Source organism: Prionailurus viverrinus, chromosome B4 (assembly GCF_022837055.1).
Source record: "Prionailurus viverrinus isolate Anna chromosome B4, UM_Priviv_1.0, whole genome shotgun sequence".
In the NCBI taxonomy this organism is placed as follows: Eukaryota; Metazoa; Chordata; class Mammalia; order Carnivora; family Felidae; genus Prionailurus; species Prionailurus viverrinus.
The window spans coordinates 34515781-34529341 of record NC_062567.1 but is presented as its reverse complement, the minus strand read 5'-3'; the positions used below and the strand labels follow the sequence as shown (position 1 = coordinate 34529341).

Sequence of the window (13561 nt, the reverse complement as noted above, 5' to 3'; positions counted from 1 at the left end):
GAAAGAGGAGAAAGATCAGGTTTTCTTTGTTTCTTTCCTCACCTTGTTTTCTCCCATCTGGCTCATCTCTCTGGCCTTTTCATTGGCTATTGTCCCCGTTCTACTCCTCCGTTCCCTAGGAGGGGGCATGGGGCTGTGCCTCATCGTTTAGTTCTTCCCAGCTGCCCCCGCCCCTGGGTGACCCTGCTTTGTCTCTCTGCTCTGGGGGCACAGGCCCTGACTGCTGTTTCTTCTGCCTTCCCCAGTCCCTGTGTGTCTGGCCTTGAAATTCTGACCTGCTAGGCCCACAGTGACCTGGAGTGCTAGGAACACATGCTTTTCCTCCAGCCCCGGTGGTGCCTCCACAGCACAGTGCAAACTGATTACCATCCTCCCCGGGAGACTGAGTGTGCGGGCTAGAGACAGATCAGCACTGCAGCCCGAGCTGGGGACCCGGCTAGCAGCTGAGGTGGGGATCTGGCTCTGGATGAGAGGGCAGTGTGTGGTGGCAGGAGAAAGCCGGGCCTGAGAGGGCTTGCTCTGAACCCTGGCTCTGATCCTCGAATGCTGGGAGGCCTCCCCTGGGCCTCAGTTTCCTCTCCTGTAAAGTGGGAGGGTCAGGCTGTGTGCTCCCAGAGGTCCCTTTGACTCCTGTGAATCTGTGGCCTTTCCCACTCCGCAGGGCCTTTGTAGCACACTGGGATCATGCAGAATTGTTTGTCCTAAACATCCAGGTCATGCTTTGTCATGCTACCGGCTCATCCCAGAGCAGCCCGCAGGCTCCAGAGCAGTGCTGGGGGACCAGAGTTCTCCATTCGTTCCACAGACGTGGAGTGCCTACTCCGTGTTGGGAATGGGGCTGAGCTGGGCACCCGTGAGAATGTGGGATGGGGGCAGTGAGGAATAGGCTTGGCTGTGGCCTGGGGGGAACTTACAGACCCAGGTGTCAAGGGGAGAGAGGAGAGGAGGAGTATGGAAAGGAGACAAAGGGCCAAGGAACCTCCAGCAGGCATTGTGGTTTCAGGAGAGTGGAGTGCAGACCAAAGCCCCAGTCTGCCCCACTGGGTGCCTCAGCCCCTCGTGTTTTGTTCTGCAGCCATGCAGGCCCCGGGTGCTGAGACCCTGGCATGCTCAGCTGCTACACGTAAGAGCTCCACAGAAAGGAGCCTCTTCACCCAAGTGCGCGTTGCTGACTGGCTGGCTTGTCTCCTGTGGGGCGCCCACAGGAGATGGAGAGCCAGGAAGGGGCAGGCACTCGCCGGGGAGCCGACGTTGGGGTTTGGAGGGTTTCCCTGCCACCCAAGCCAGCTATCCTGCACCCTCTCAGGGTCTGCTACCTCTTCCTTCCTCCCACCAGAGAAAACACACAGTAACAAAGTCACCAGTGCCATTTCGCTCAGGCTGAAAAGGCTTCATTGGGATTCCACACAGCTTCCCTGCCCCCGCCTGGTGACATTCAGCATGTCGCGTCCGTTCTGTACAAAGCTGCTTGCTGAATAAAAGGACATAAATCACCCAACCCCTTGGAGACTGAGACAGCCCCAGCCCCAGCACTCTCCAAGATGCAGCCAGGCAAGAAGAGGAGAGGGTGGAGGCTTCTAGGAGGGGATGGGGTGGGACCCCCACCACGACCAACTGCTTGTGGGCCTGTGGAGGAAGGGAAGAGAGAAGGGGCTGAGCAGAATCTACCTCAGGTGCTGACTTATGTCTGAGCACCTACATCTGATGTGGTGACATTGCCTCCAGAATCTGACCCTTGGTGCCCTTGGAAGCTGATCTCTTCACTGCTTAGTACCCTGTTTCCATGGAAGATACACTCCAAGAAGGAATGTATTTAACCAGGATTTATCAGATAATAATAGAAGGCATTCTGAGCGCAAAAGGCCACATCCATTCCACTGGTTACCTAGGAAAGTTTTGGGGTTTTTTTATCTTATTTTTTTAAGTTTATTTATTTATTCTGAGAGAGAGAGAGAGAGAGAGTGAGTGGGAGGGGCAGAGGGAAAAAAGGAGAGACAGAGAATCCCAAGCAGTCTCTGCACTGTCAGCACAGAGCCTGATGCGGGACTCGATCTCATGAATGTTGAGATCATGACTTGAGCGGAAATTAAGAGTTGGATGCTTAACCAACTGAGCCATCCAGGCGCCCCAGCTTTGGTTTGTTTTTAAAGGAGAAACCAGCCTGTTTCCTCACTTGTCAAATGGGAAAAATATCACCCATGTCATATGAGTTAAAATTTTTAAATGCATGTAAAGTGCTTAAGTCAGTGACTGATGCTTAGGAAGTTGTTTATAAATATTAGCTATTTCTGTTATTATTTCTCCCACTTGAAAACACAAGGCATTGAACACCTCCCCACCCTGGCCAGGGAAACCTCAGACCACCCCATGTCTGGTTTGGGATCAGGTCTGTTCCCCGGACAACGAGAACATGCTGAAGCTTGCTGGGGAAGGGAGAGCTCCTTTGAGGACCATCCTGCACTCTGGAGAAGCCCCCTCTGGTGACGAGGAGAGAGGGGCAGTGTTGGCTTAGCAGAAGGAGCCAGACATCAGCTGGGGTTAGGATCCGTTGGTGCTGGAAGCTTCTCTCTCTGTTTTCACATGGCTGGGAAATTTGACTCTGCTCTATTTCCCTTCTGAAATGTTCGCTTCAGCAGGTTTGAAGGCCAGTGGATGGGGGAATGTTCCACGCTGGCTGTGAGTGGTCTCTTTTCTGGGCTGGGTGATCTTTTCCAATGTGAATCACATACACATGAAGGGCAGCAGTGTCTGTCCTTTCCATAGCAGTGTGCGAAGGGCAGCTCTTGGGTTGGGTTGCCAGAAGAGTTTCCTGGGTGTTCTTTCTCTCACTGTGTCTACTCCCATTTTTTGTTCAATATTAGAGTTTGACATTTTAGTCAGATTGCATTATTTCATTTCCTTGGAAATGTGTTGGCCAGAGTGTAACAGATTTGTTCTTCTTAGGGGACATTCAGAAATGAAGACAGATTGTCTGTCAAACTCAACAGGCTGGAAGGCTCTAGCCTTTCATGGCTAGGAAGAAATTACTTGAGAATATCCTGCCCATTGTGTCACATGTAACCTCAGAATGGTTACTTTATTTCTGAAGAATTCCACTGAAGGAGAGAGGAGGCTGGGGCCCATGCAGACCCCTGTGGGTCTGGAGGAGGGTGGAAGAGGCCCCTGGTAGGCAGGGATAGACTTTGGGGTTATTTCCACTGCTTTGAAAGTTTGACACTGCGGCCGCCCAGGGGGATGGAAGGCGGGAGTCTCTTCTAAAAGTGAAGTCTTTAAGTTTATGATCTTGACCCCTCACCTCTCCAGTGCCCTTCCCCCTTGCCCCCACTGCCCCCATCACACACACACACACACACACACACACACACTGACAGATGAGAGATTTTCCTTAACAATAAAGAGTCATGAACATTTCAGACCCACTTACTCCTATAGTGGAGATTTTTGGACCCCAAGCATGGGGTGAACAAGTCCAGAGTGGAGACTCCCTTTGGCTTGGTCACATTAGCATCTAAGTTGGGCTTTCATACAAAGACCTACCACCCAGCCCCTTCCTGATAGCTCAGGTCCTAGCTCTGGAGGGCTCTTGACATCCCTATGTGATTCTCAGGTGTGGCTTCAACCCACCACTCATTGAAGTGGGATTTCCAGGGAGCAGGATTCTAGGAAAGGGGCTTCCTGAGATTACATTCTCCTGGGGTTTTTAGGAGGGCCAGTTGCGACTGAGCAGGCTGTGAGACATAACACTGACAGCTCACATCTATCAAGCATTCGCTGTGTGCCAGCAGGCACTGCGCCAAGACCCATACATGCAAAATCTCATTCCGTCTTCACAGCAGCTCTGTGAGGTGAGTGCCGTTGATCTGTGCCAAACATGGGAGCAGAGGAACAGAGATGTTAGGTAGCTTGCCCACAATCACAGAGCTAACCAATGGCTGAGATCGATGATGGCAGGCACAATGGTTCTATAACCCAAGCCGTCCTCCCCTGTGCCTTATCTCAAGGGACGTGTGGTCCAAATGCCTTGTAGTTTTTGTCAGACCCCAGTGGTGAAATGTAGTGCTGGAAGACCCCTTGCACGGCCTGCTGGTCCAGCCGTCTCATCTCACCGGGGCAGAAACTGAGGCCGAGAGAGAAGAAATGACTACTCCCCTGGCCAGTGGCAGATTGAACGAAATCAGGTACTATTCCGTCCCTTGACTCACCTTTGCTCGCTCTGCTCATCTGAAAAGAAAGCAGGACTGAGAAACTGATTCATAAAATCTCAAGAGGTCTGAGCTAGAACCAGTTTCCCCTCTCCCTGATAGATGGACATTTTAAGGAGTCAGATGAATGTCTAGAGATGGAATTTCAGGCAAATGGAACTGTTCATGAGGGAAAGGTCTTAATACCTATGCTAGAATGGACTTCAACCTCACTTCCTTGGTATGTCAACTCAGACTTGGTCTCCAGGTGCCTAACGAAAACTGTCATTTCCTAAGCTCTGTTACAGACCAGGCACTTTACATAATAAAATGTCTCTTTCAAAACTCATAACCACCTGCCCACTAGATGTTATAGTTGTCCGCTCCATTCTGTAGATGGAAAAAGGGAGGCATGGAGAGGCTAAGGGACCTGAACTGAAAAAGGCTAAATGATGGGAGCCAGATTCAACCCCAAGGGTGTCTGACACCAACAGCTGACTTCTCATTCCACCCACTGTTAATGGCACAGAGCAGTGGTTCTCCAAGTGTGGTCCCCGGAACGGCAGCAGCAGCATCACCACCTGAAAAGCTGTTAGCAATGTCAGTTCTCAGACTCCAGCTCAGACCCGCTCAGTCAGAACTCTGGGGGCAGCAACTGTGGGTTAACAAGCCTGCCAGGGGGCTCTGATGCCCACTCAAGTTCGAGAACCCCCAGCAGACAGGGATGCTGCCCCAGGCCGAGCAAAGGGAAAATCACCTCAGACATCCGCATTGACTTCTAATTCACTTGGGTAGTTTAAACTTGGTTCTTTTGGTTCCTGAGTCCTCAAGGTGTGACTGGCAGCCATCCCTTCTGGGGCCCTCCCCGACGAGATTTTTCTTTGTTCCCATGTCACCATCAGGGACGCTGGCAGGTCCTCTTGCGTCAGCTCCCTTCTGCTCTATTTTCTGAGCCACGATGCACTTTTCCAAAAAGCCTTGACCTTTGTTGGGCATGTTATGAGTTGTGCCTAACAAAAATAACTCTCTGGTGGATGGGGATATTTTTAATTGAATTGTATGAGCCAAGAACTGCAGAAATAAAACCAAGGTTCCTATATCCCATGGCAGTAGGCGGTTTCATTTTCCATCCTAATCCTGAAACCCAGGCTTAGTCTCCTCCCCGACTGCCAGTGCCCCCACCCGGACCCTCCCGCCCCACCGCCGTCTGTGGCACACGCACCTCTGCCGAGCCTCAGCCTGCATGCGCCTCACCTTCCAGATCTTTGCTGTCTCTTCTGGCCAATTAAAAATCCCTGCTGCTATCATTACCTATTTTCAGCTCCCAGTCAGTTCCTTTGTCTGCCAGACGCTGTCTTGCTATCGTTTAAAAAAATTGAGATGACGAAATTCATTTTGATCACAGTCGTGTATGACGCTTCATTTCCCTGCAACACACTGACTCCACGCATTGATCAGTATTAACAAACAATTTTATGCAAGATTGTACCTGTGTATGCAGACGCAAGGAACATCTGTGCTTCTGCTTGCCCATCCCCTGTGAGGTACTTGCCACAGGACAGAGAGAGGGAGGGAGGCCTGGACAGAAGATTCGCTCCCCTGATTCACTCATTCGCGGATCCGCAGCGGCACCTCCCTGGGCAGGTGCAGCCGTGCTCGGTTGGAAGCGGTTTAATGGGCACCAGTTAGCCCCGGCTCTCATCACTCACTCACTTGCACGTGAGGCTGAAGGAATTGGGAAGCACATGTACTCCACCCTGCTTCACCGCCCATGGTCTGGAATCTGCAGGGCCATTTCCTGGGCAGCTCCGTCCAGTCTCGGGGTGAGCTCCAGATGACCTTGGCAAAGCAGGCCTGGCAATCCTGGACCGCTGGGCAGAGCTCCCAGAAGCTCAGGCCCCTGGGCTCCCTCCCCAGCCGAGCACATGCTCAAGGTCCCATTCATTCACCCAGCTGGTCTCTCACTCACGCATTCATTCATCCCGGGAACAGTTACTGAATTCGTATGTGCGCCAGACATGCAGAGGGGAAAAGAACTGCCTGTGCCGGAAAGAGCACAGAGCCTAGTGGGAAGACAGGCAGGTAAATGTTATGACACAGGAGACACCTGCACTGGTGGACAGACGCCTGTCTGGGATAGCATGGAGGTCGAGGGGGACTCCTAGAGAGACGGATCGCTCAACAGGGACCTCCAGGTAGGGGTTGGGAGGCAAGAAGAAAGAACACTGTGTGCAAAAGCATGCAGGCTTGAGAGCCAGACTACAGGAGGGGAGGCGGTACGTGAAAGGGGCAGAAGCTGAGTGGCTAACAGGGCCTTGCTTGCTCGGCTGAGAAACTTGGGCTTCATGCTAGGGATGTGGAAAGCCCCTGAAAAATATAGGAGTGAGTGGTAGGACCAAATGGAGTGTCCTGGAAGGATTGTTCTGGAACATGACTTGGAGGCAGGGAGGCCAGTTAGGGAGGCTACTGCAGTCACAGTCATGGGGAGAAATTCGAGGAAGGAGGAGACCCTTAGCCTGGGCAGTGGCCACAGGAGGGAGGAGTCCTCGGAGCCTGGAGACATGGTGAGGCAGGTGTTGGGCTGGAGGAGAGCAGAGGCAGCCAGATCGCAGGAAACAGCCTCCTGAGCTGCTAAGGATTTGGAACAGTCTTTGCATGTGAATATATTTGTGCTCTCAGGCTCTCTAGGGTAATTTGTGAGATTATACCAAATAAACATGAATGTATTATTCAGTTTGGGAGGGGAGATGCTGGGTTTGGGGACATTTCATCTGAAGAATTCCTCAAATCAGACAGTGTCAAGTATTTACTGAAAACATGTGAAAATATTAAATAGCAGCTGAAAGGTGAAATGCAGGCAGCCTGACTTCCCTGCAAGAGATGCCAGCACAACCTGTGGTCTTGTGAGTGTTGCCCCTGTGACTGCCATTCAGACCAGAGTGCCCAGAGGAATTCAGCAACCAGGGCACTCAGAAGTGTGTTGGTCAACTTCCAACCAAATGCAGAGTCTGTGGTTTACGTGTGCCCTCTGGACTCAGCAACGTTGTCTTTTATAAACAATACAGATCAACCAAAAAGAATTAACTGGTTGGTGACTAATAATAAAATTAAAAGGGTGAATGCATCACAAGAGAGAAACACTTAAGAGCTGTTGAAGGGGACATTCAGAGCCAGCGAATTGGGTAAGGCCACCTAGAGAGAGGTTGTTAAGAGCAGGAAGGGAGGAGTGCCTGGGTGGCTCAGATGGTTACCGGTTTGGCTCAGGTCATGATGTCACAGTTCCTGAGTTCGAGCCCTGCATCATGCTCTCTGCTGTGTGGAGTCTGCTTGGGATTCTAACCTCTCCCTCTCTCTCTCTCTCTGCCCCTCCCGTGTGTCTCTCCCTCTCAAAATAAATAAATAAACTTTTAAAAAGTCATTTAAGAAAAAGAGGGGAAAAGGAGCCTGGTGTCTAGTCCTAAGGTAGAGGTGCAGCAGAAGGAGGCCCTTCGTGAAGGAGGTGCACCTTCAGGGAGGAAAGAGTCAACCTAGGGGAGGGTGGTGTGAGGGAAGCAAGAGAGAGGAGTGTTTCAAGAAGGGAATGATTAGCCATGTTGGTGCTGCCCAGAGGCTGCTGGGATGAAAAGTTGGTGCCATTGGACTTGCAACATGTCGGCCGGCGTGGCCTTGATAAGCAAAGTTTCCGTGGAATGCTGGAGGTAGATGCTTGGCTGGAGCGGATTGAAAGGTGAATGGGATTGAGGACGTGGAGACAGCAGGCATAGGGACCACCTAGCAGTTTGGCTCCAAAGAAGAGTAGAGGCAAGGGGTAGTGACTCGAGGCGAAGAAGGGTCCAGGCAGGGTTATAATTTGTAAAATAGGAAAGACAAGACTTTGGGTGCTAAGGACGATGGTTTAGTAGATACTAAATTGGTATTACAGGAAAGAGCATCTCAGACATAACGTGTCCAAATCTGCAGTCTCGGTCTCTCCTTCAGCATAGGTGTCCATCCCATCATGGACTCGGCATAAAAAATAGCACCACCAGGCCCTCAGGTGCTCAAGCCAGGGCTTGGACACTCACCATTGACTCCTCTTTTCCTCACCTCCCACCTTCCCTCCATTGCCCGCTCCCATCAGTTCTTCCTCTAGGATGTATCTCAGATCGCCCATCCACTTGGTCTCCACCTTAGCCTAGGCTCCATCAGCCCTAACTTGGGCCTTGGCAGTAGCATCCTAACAGGGCCCCTGCTTCATTCTTGTTCCCTGCCGTCCCTTTTCCACTCATTCTCCCCCAATAGACAGAGAAATCTTCATAAAACAAACTGGCTCATATCACTCCTCTGATCATATCCTATTGTCTCCCATTGTATTCAGGCTAAACTCCGAAATCCTCTTATGACTCACATAGCTCTGTCTGGTCAAACCCCTGCCTGCCTCTCTAGACCCACAGCCTGCCACTCTCCATTGTCCCCTTTACTCTGCATTGCAGACTCATTGACCTTTCTAGGTCCTTGGAAGTTCTTTCCTACCACAGGGCCTTGGCATATGCTTTCCCCCCTCTGCCTGAAAGCTCCCCCACCCCTCCCTTTCCCTTGGTCAGCTCCTCATCATTCAGGTCTCAGCTCAATGTCATGTCCGTAAAGGGGCCTTTCCAAAATATGAAATACATCTTTTGTCCTCTCACGGAAGCCTGTCCTTTGCCTACATAGGATTGGCCACAATTACAATGAAATGATTATTTTTGACTCTGTGTATAATGTTTCTCTCTCACCAGGATAGGGTCTGTGTTTGTGTTGTTTGCCACTTATACCAGGTCCCAAGCACAGCGTCTTGCATACAGGAGGAAATGCATGTTTGTTGGAAAGAAGGAAGGAAGGAAGGAAGGAAGGAAGGAAGGAAAGAAGGGAGGGAGGGAGGGGAGAAAGAAAAAAGTCACCACCAGGGGCCAGAGAAAGCAGCAGAGAGGGGAAGAGGGAAGAAAGGGGGTTGGGGATTGCTTTCTGCTGTGGCTTCTGGGTGCCCAGGCCAGCTCTGAAACTGAGAGATGGCCCCACAGCTTCTGTGCTGACTGCCGATAGTGAAGTGACTCCCAGCACGTGACTGTGACCATGATGGTGCCCAGTTGTCCCTCCCCTTGGCCCCCCACTGGCTCCAGCCAGGCATCAGGGTAAGACAGCTGCTCCCAGGGCATTAACACTAGATGGGGAAGGAGGCAGGCTTGCCTGGCCCAGGAGATGCCAGCAAGGCATGTGATGTGTGCAGCTCCCCCTGCAGGGGCAGCTCTTTTGTGAGCTGGTTTCTTCACATGGAATACAAAATAACAGGATAATGGTTAATATCGCACAGGATGGAGAGAGAAAATGAAGTCAGGGTGCACTTAGTGACAATCCTCAGTAACATGAGCACAGAGGGCGCTTCCCCCGCTAGTGTTGGACCCCCGTTGAAGTGGAGACGGCCCCCTGGGGGAAGAGGCCTCACAAGAGCAGGAAGCCTGGCGCAATCCCCTTTGTGGTCTCAGTTTCGCCTTCTGCAAAATGGGGAGATTATACACTAGAAAAGACCACCCAGAAACATGTGATGTTTTTCACCTTAAAGATGATCAAAGAGGGACTGATGTCCTTGGCTGTCCTGGGTGGAGGCCACAGGGTGGATTTGGAAAACTGTCAAACAATCTGCTCCCCACCACAATTCCAGGGTGGCAAAGAAGGATGGGGAAGAGGAGATTTTATGTACTGGTAGACACAACAAAATAAGAGAAGCTGTGGGTGGGGGGGGAGCCTGGATGGCTCAGTCGATTGAGCGCCTGACTTAGGCTCAGGTCATGATCTCACGGTCTGTGGGTTGGAGCCCCGCGTCAGGCTCTGTGCTGGCAGCTCAGAGCCTGGAGCCTGCTTCCGATTCTGTGTCTCCCTCTCTCTCTGCCCCTCCCCCACTCGCACTCTGTCTCTCTCTGTCTCAAAAATAAAATAAACATTAAAAAAATAATAATAAGAGAAGCCGTGGGAAAGAGTGAGAGAAGAGGAGCGGGGAGTGGGTCATGGTGCAGCCTGGGCTTGTACCTCGGGAGAGAAAAGAGAATCAGGCTGAGTGGAGGAGCAAAAGAGTTGTGGATGATTGCAGGATGGCAGAGGCCCCTGAGGTGAGGGGCTGCCGGGACAGGCCTGTCAGGAGAGAGCACAGCCTCAGCCCAGACCACAGGCCCCACCAGGAAGGTATACAGTGGTTCGCTGGGAGGAGGGAGAGAAGCAGTCGGTCATCGGTCATTGCCAGCTCTATTCCAAAGCCAGCCAGAAATGGCGCTGTGGCCACCTGCTGTCCGGGAGCCCTCTGTCTGCTCTGCTTCTGGACCCTTCTCAGAGAGCGGGAGCAGTCCTGAGAGGTCACCTGGCCCAAAGCCCAACTCTACAGAGAGGAAGGCATTTGTTTCCTTGGAGACAGTAGTGCCCTGCCGTCACTCAACACATCTCCTTCCCTCCTGTCTGCAGGTTTTGCAGAACACATTCAGATTTGTTCCCCAGGATCTGAGAGCCCCAGGACACTGCCCGCATTGAACACTGATGCCTCAAGCTGGCAACTGCAGGGAGTAAGGCGGGAATACATGTGTGTGTCCACGTGTGTGTGGAGGGGGCGCGGCATCCGTCTCCACCTTTTTCCTCCCTGACCGCTCTGCAGAAGCAGCCTCTGAGAGCCTGACAGGGACACACGAGTGCCCCTGAGCTGCTGCCCTGGTGGCCTGTGAGTTGCTGGACTCACTTTGCAAAGGCTCCACCTGGGCTGGACCCGCCTCCTACCCTTGCACTCAGCTCAGCTACTGGCTTTCAGTTCTTAAGAATCACCTGGAGAGCTTGTGAAGAATGCGGATTCCCAGGCTCCGCCTCTACATATTCGAGTGGGTAGATCTGGGGTGGGGCTCAGGGAGCTGCATTTTAACAAGCCACTTCGCAACTCTCACACGGGGTCTTTGAGGATGTGGGGTGTAGACTCTCAGCCCCACGGCCCAGGCATCCTCCCATGAAGTCCTTCCCGCCCCCCGTGGCCGGTGACTGATTCACTCAGCACTCCCCAGTCTGTGCGCTGGCGTTTCCACCTGGCTGAGTCTCAGGCTCTGGGCTCATTACTGGAGCTTTTAGCCGCAGCCGCGAGCAAGCCAGCGAGCGAACGCGCGTGCGGGCTGCGTGTCACCTGAGCGAAGGCCTGGAAACTAGGCCATCGTGCTTGGCCGAGCAGATCCTACTTTCTCCCAGCTGCCCCTCTGCCTCCTTTGGCGGCCCCCACCGCGGTGCCCAGGCTTCAGGCGGTCACGCCCTTGGAGCGCTGGGGCAGGGGGCACAGGACAGAGACTCTGAGGGATATGAAGGCCAGGTAGGGGTGCGGTGGACAGGCTGATGGGGCGAGTCCTGGGCAGCGGCTGGACGCCAGGCTGGGAGACCGGGGGCCATCCTGGGGTCCTCTGGGCTTGGCCAGCCTGGGGCCCACTGCCCTCCCCCTGGGCCTTGACGAGTTAGGCGGGGGCCAGGATGAGCTGGTGGGGCCCCTCTGCTCCATGCCCAGCAACACCCACCCCTGTCCAGTCTGTGGTACTGTCCTCCACACCCATCTCCTGTCCTTTTCCACCTCTCTCTCCTCTCTCTGTCTCTGTCTCTCCCCTCGTCTCTGTTTGTCTCTTGTTCTCTGTCTCCGTCTCCCCCATTTTGTGGGTCTTTCTCTCTCCTCTTTGCCTCCTTGCCTCTCCTTTTCTGTCTCTCTTGCCTTCTCTCTCTGTCCCTGTTCTCTTGGTCTTTCTGACCTGACTCTGTATCCTCTGTGTCTTTCACTGCCTCTACGTCTGTCTCCTCCCTCCCTATCCTTGCTTCCCCGGCTCTAGCTCCGGTCCCCTTGCTGCAGGACCACACTGGTTCACCTCCTCTGACGGCCTCGCTGTCTGGGTCAGTCATGCACGATTCATAACTCCTGGCTGTGCTGGGCTAGGGGATACATGGGTGTGGGCCCCATGATGCTGCTCCTGAGGTTCACTTGCCAGCCTGGGAGTGCTCAGGGAGGATGACAAGAACTGCTGAGAAATCAGAGTGGCCTCTCCCCAGGCTGGACCCGGGGGCTGCTACCACCAGTTTCCATCTCAAACACCCAGACACTGACATTGCCACTTGTCATACTTGGGCCACATTCTTACCTTGGCCTCCCCAGTGCCACCCTCTCTCTCACTATCCAGGCAGACAAGTCTGAGAGGAAGCTGGGCTTGACTATGAGGAGGATGGGCTCCCAGCCTGAAGATGGCCATCTCCCCTGTGGGAGCTGAGAGGGGGCTCCTAGCCTCCCCTTTCTAGAAGTCTCAGTGATGCTCTCTCTTCCCTGTTCCCCCCGAAAGGGGCCACCAGGCCCCTGACCACTGTTGTGTGGCTGTCTCCCATTGCTTCCTTCTAAAAACTGACACCAGAGCCAGGGTTGAGTCAGGATCTCTGAGTCTCCTAGGTGGTGGGCCTTGCACAGGCTCTGGCATCACGGAGGAAGTGGGTCCTGCTTAGGGCTTGTCTCTCTGCTCACACGGTCACTGGGCAAATGTTCCCTGAGTCCCCAGGTATGCTGGGCACCAAGCCACACACTGGGCTCGAGCCCAGAGCTCGCCTCGCCTTTTTGGGCAGGAAGGCAAGCAGCGACCAGGCCGTGACCCTGTGGCAGTGGCGGCCAGGGCTGTGGAAGCAGAGGGGCTGCTGACCCCAACAGGCATTGTGGGGCTGGGTATGAAACGACCAGGAGAGAGGAGGCTGGACCACAGCACGGGTGCAGAAAGGGGGGAAGTCGGCTCTGGGAGCCTGGTGGCACATGGGAGCGTCTGCAGTTCTCAGGCACATCAGGGCTGCTGCTTGGCCAGACCTGGATCCCTGCCCGCTGCTCATGGCCCTGGGGACAGGCCACCCCAAAGGAGGGCAAGGCAGCAGGAGGACAGGAGGGGCCCTGGGAGGAATGACACTGCCTCGTAGGGGTGACTGGAACCACGTCCCCACCTCCATTTCCCCAGGCACTGCAGGGAGACATTCAGATGCAAACTCTCCAGGGGTAGATAGAGGTGGCATTTCAGAGGTAGAAGCGCCCTTGGGGAGCAGGACTCTGACCTCTTTCCTCCTCAGAAAAAGAAACCAAGGCTCTAAAAGATGAGTCTTCACCAAAAGACACAAAAAATTCAGTGGTAGGCCCAGGCTCAGAATCCGGCCGTGTTTGTCACACTGTTCCCCTCCCACATTAGGCTGATTTGTCATTTACTCTTCAGAGGCCACAGCTTCCTTGAGAGCTCAGGGCTCCTTCCTTGGCTGCAAGGGAGCTTAGGATGAGCTCACTCCTTTCCCATCTGGCCTGAGGCAGACCCCGAGGGGTGGTAGGGGAGGAGGGGTCCGTCACCTGG

General features: G+C 53.5%; 1 protein-coding gene across 2 annotated transcripts in view; it reads left to right on the top strand.

Annotated features, from left to right (window-relative positions):
* The window catches only part of IQSEC3 (IQ motif and Sec7 domain ArfGEF 3), a 104852-nt gene that overhangs the window by 72249 nt on the left and 19042 nt on the right, over positions 1-13561 (top strand). The window lies entirely within an intron of this gene.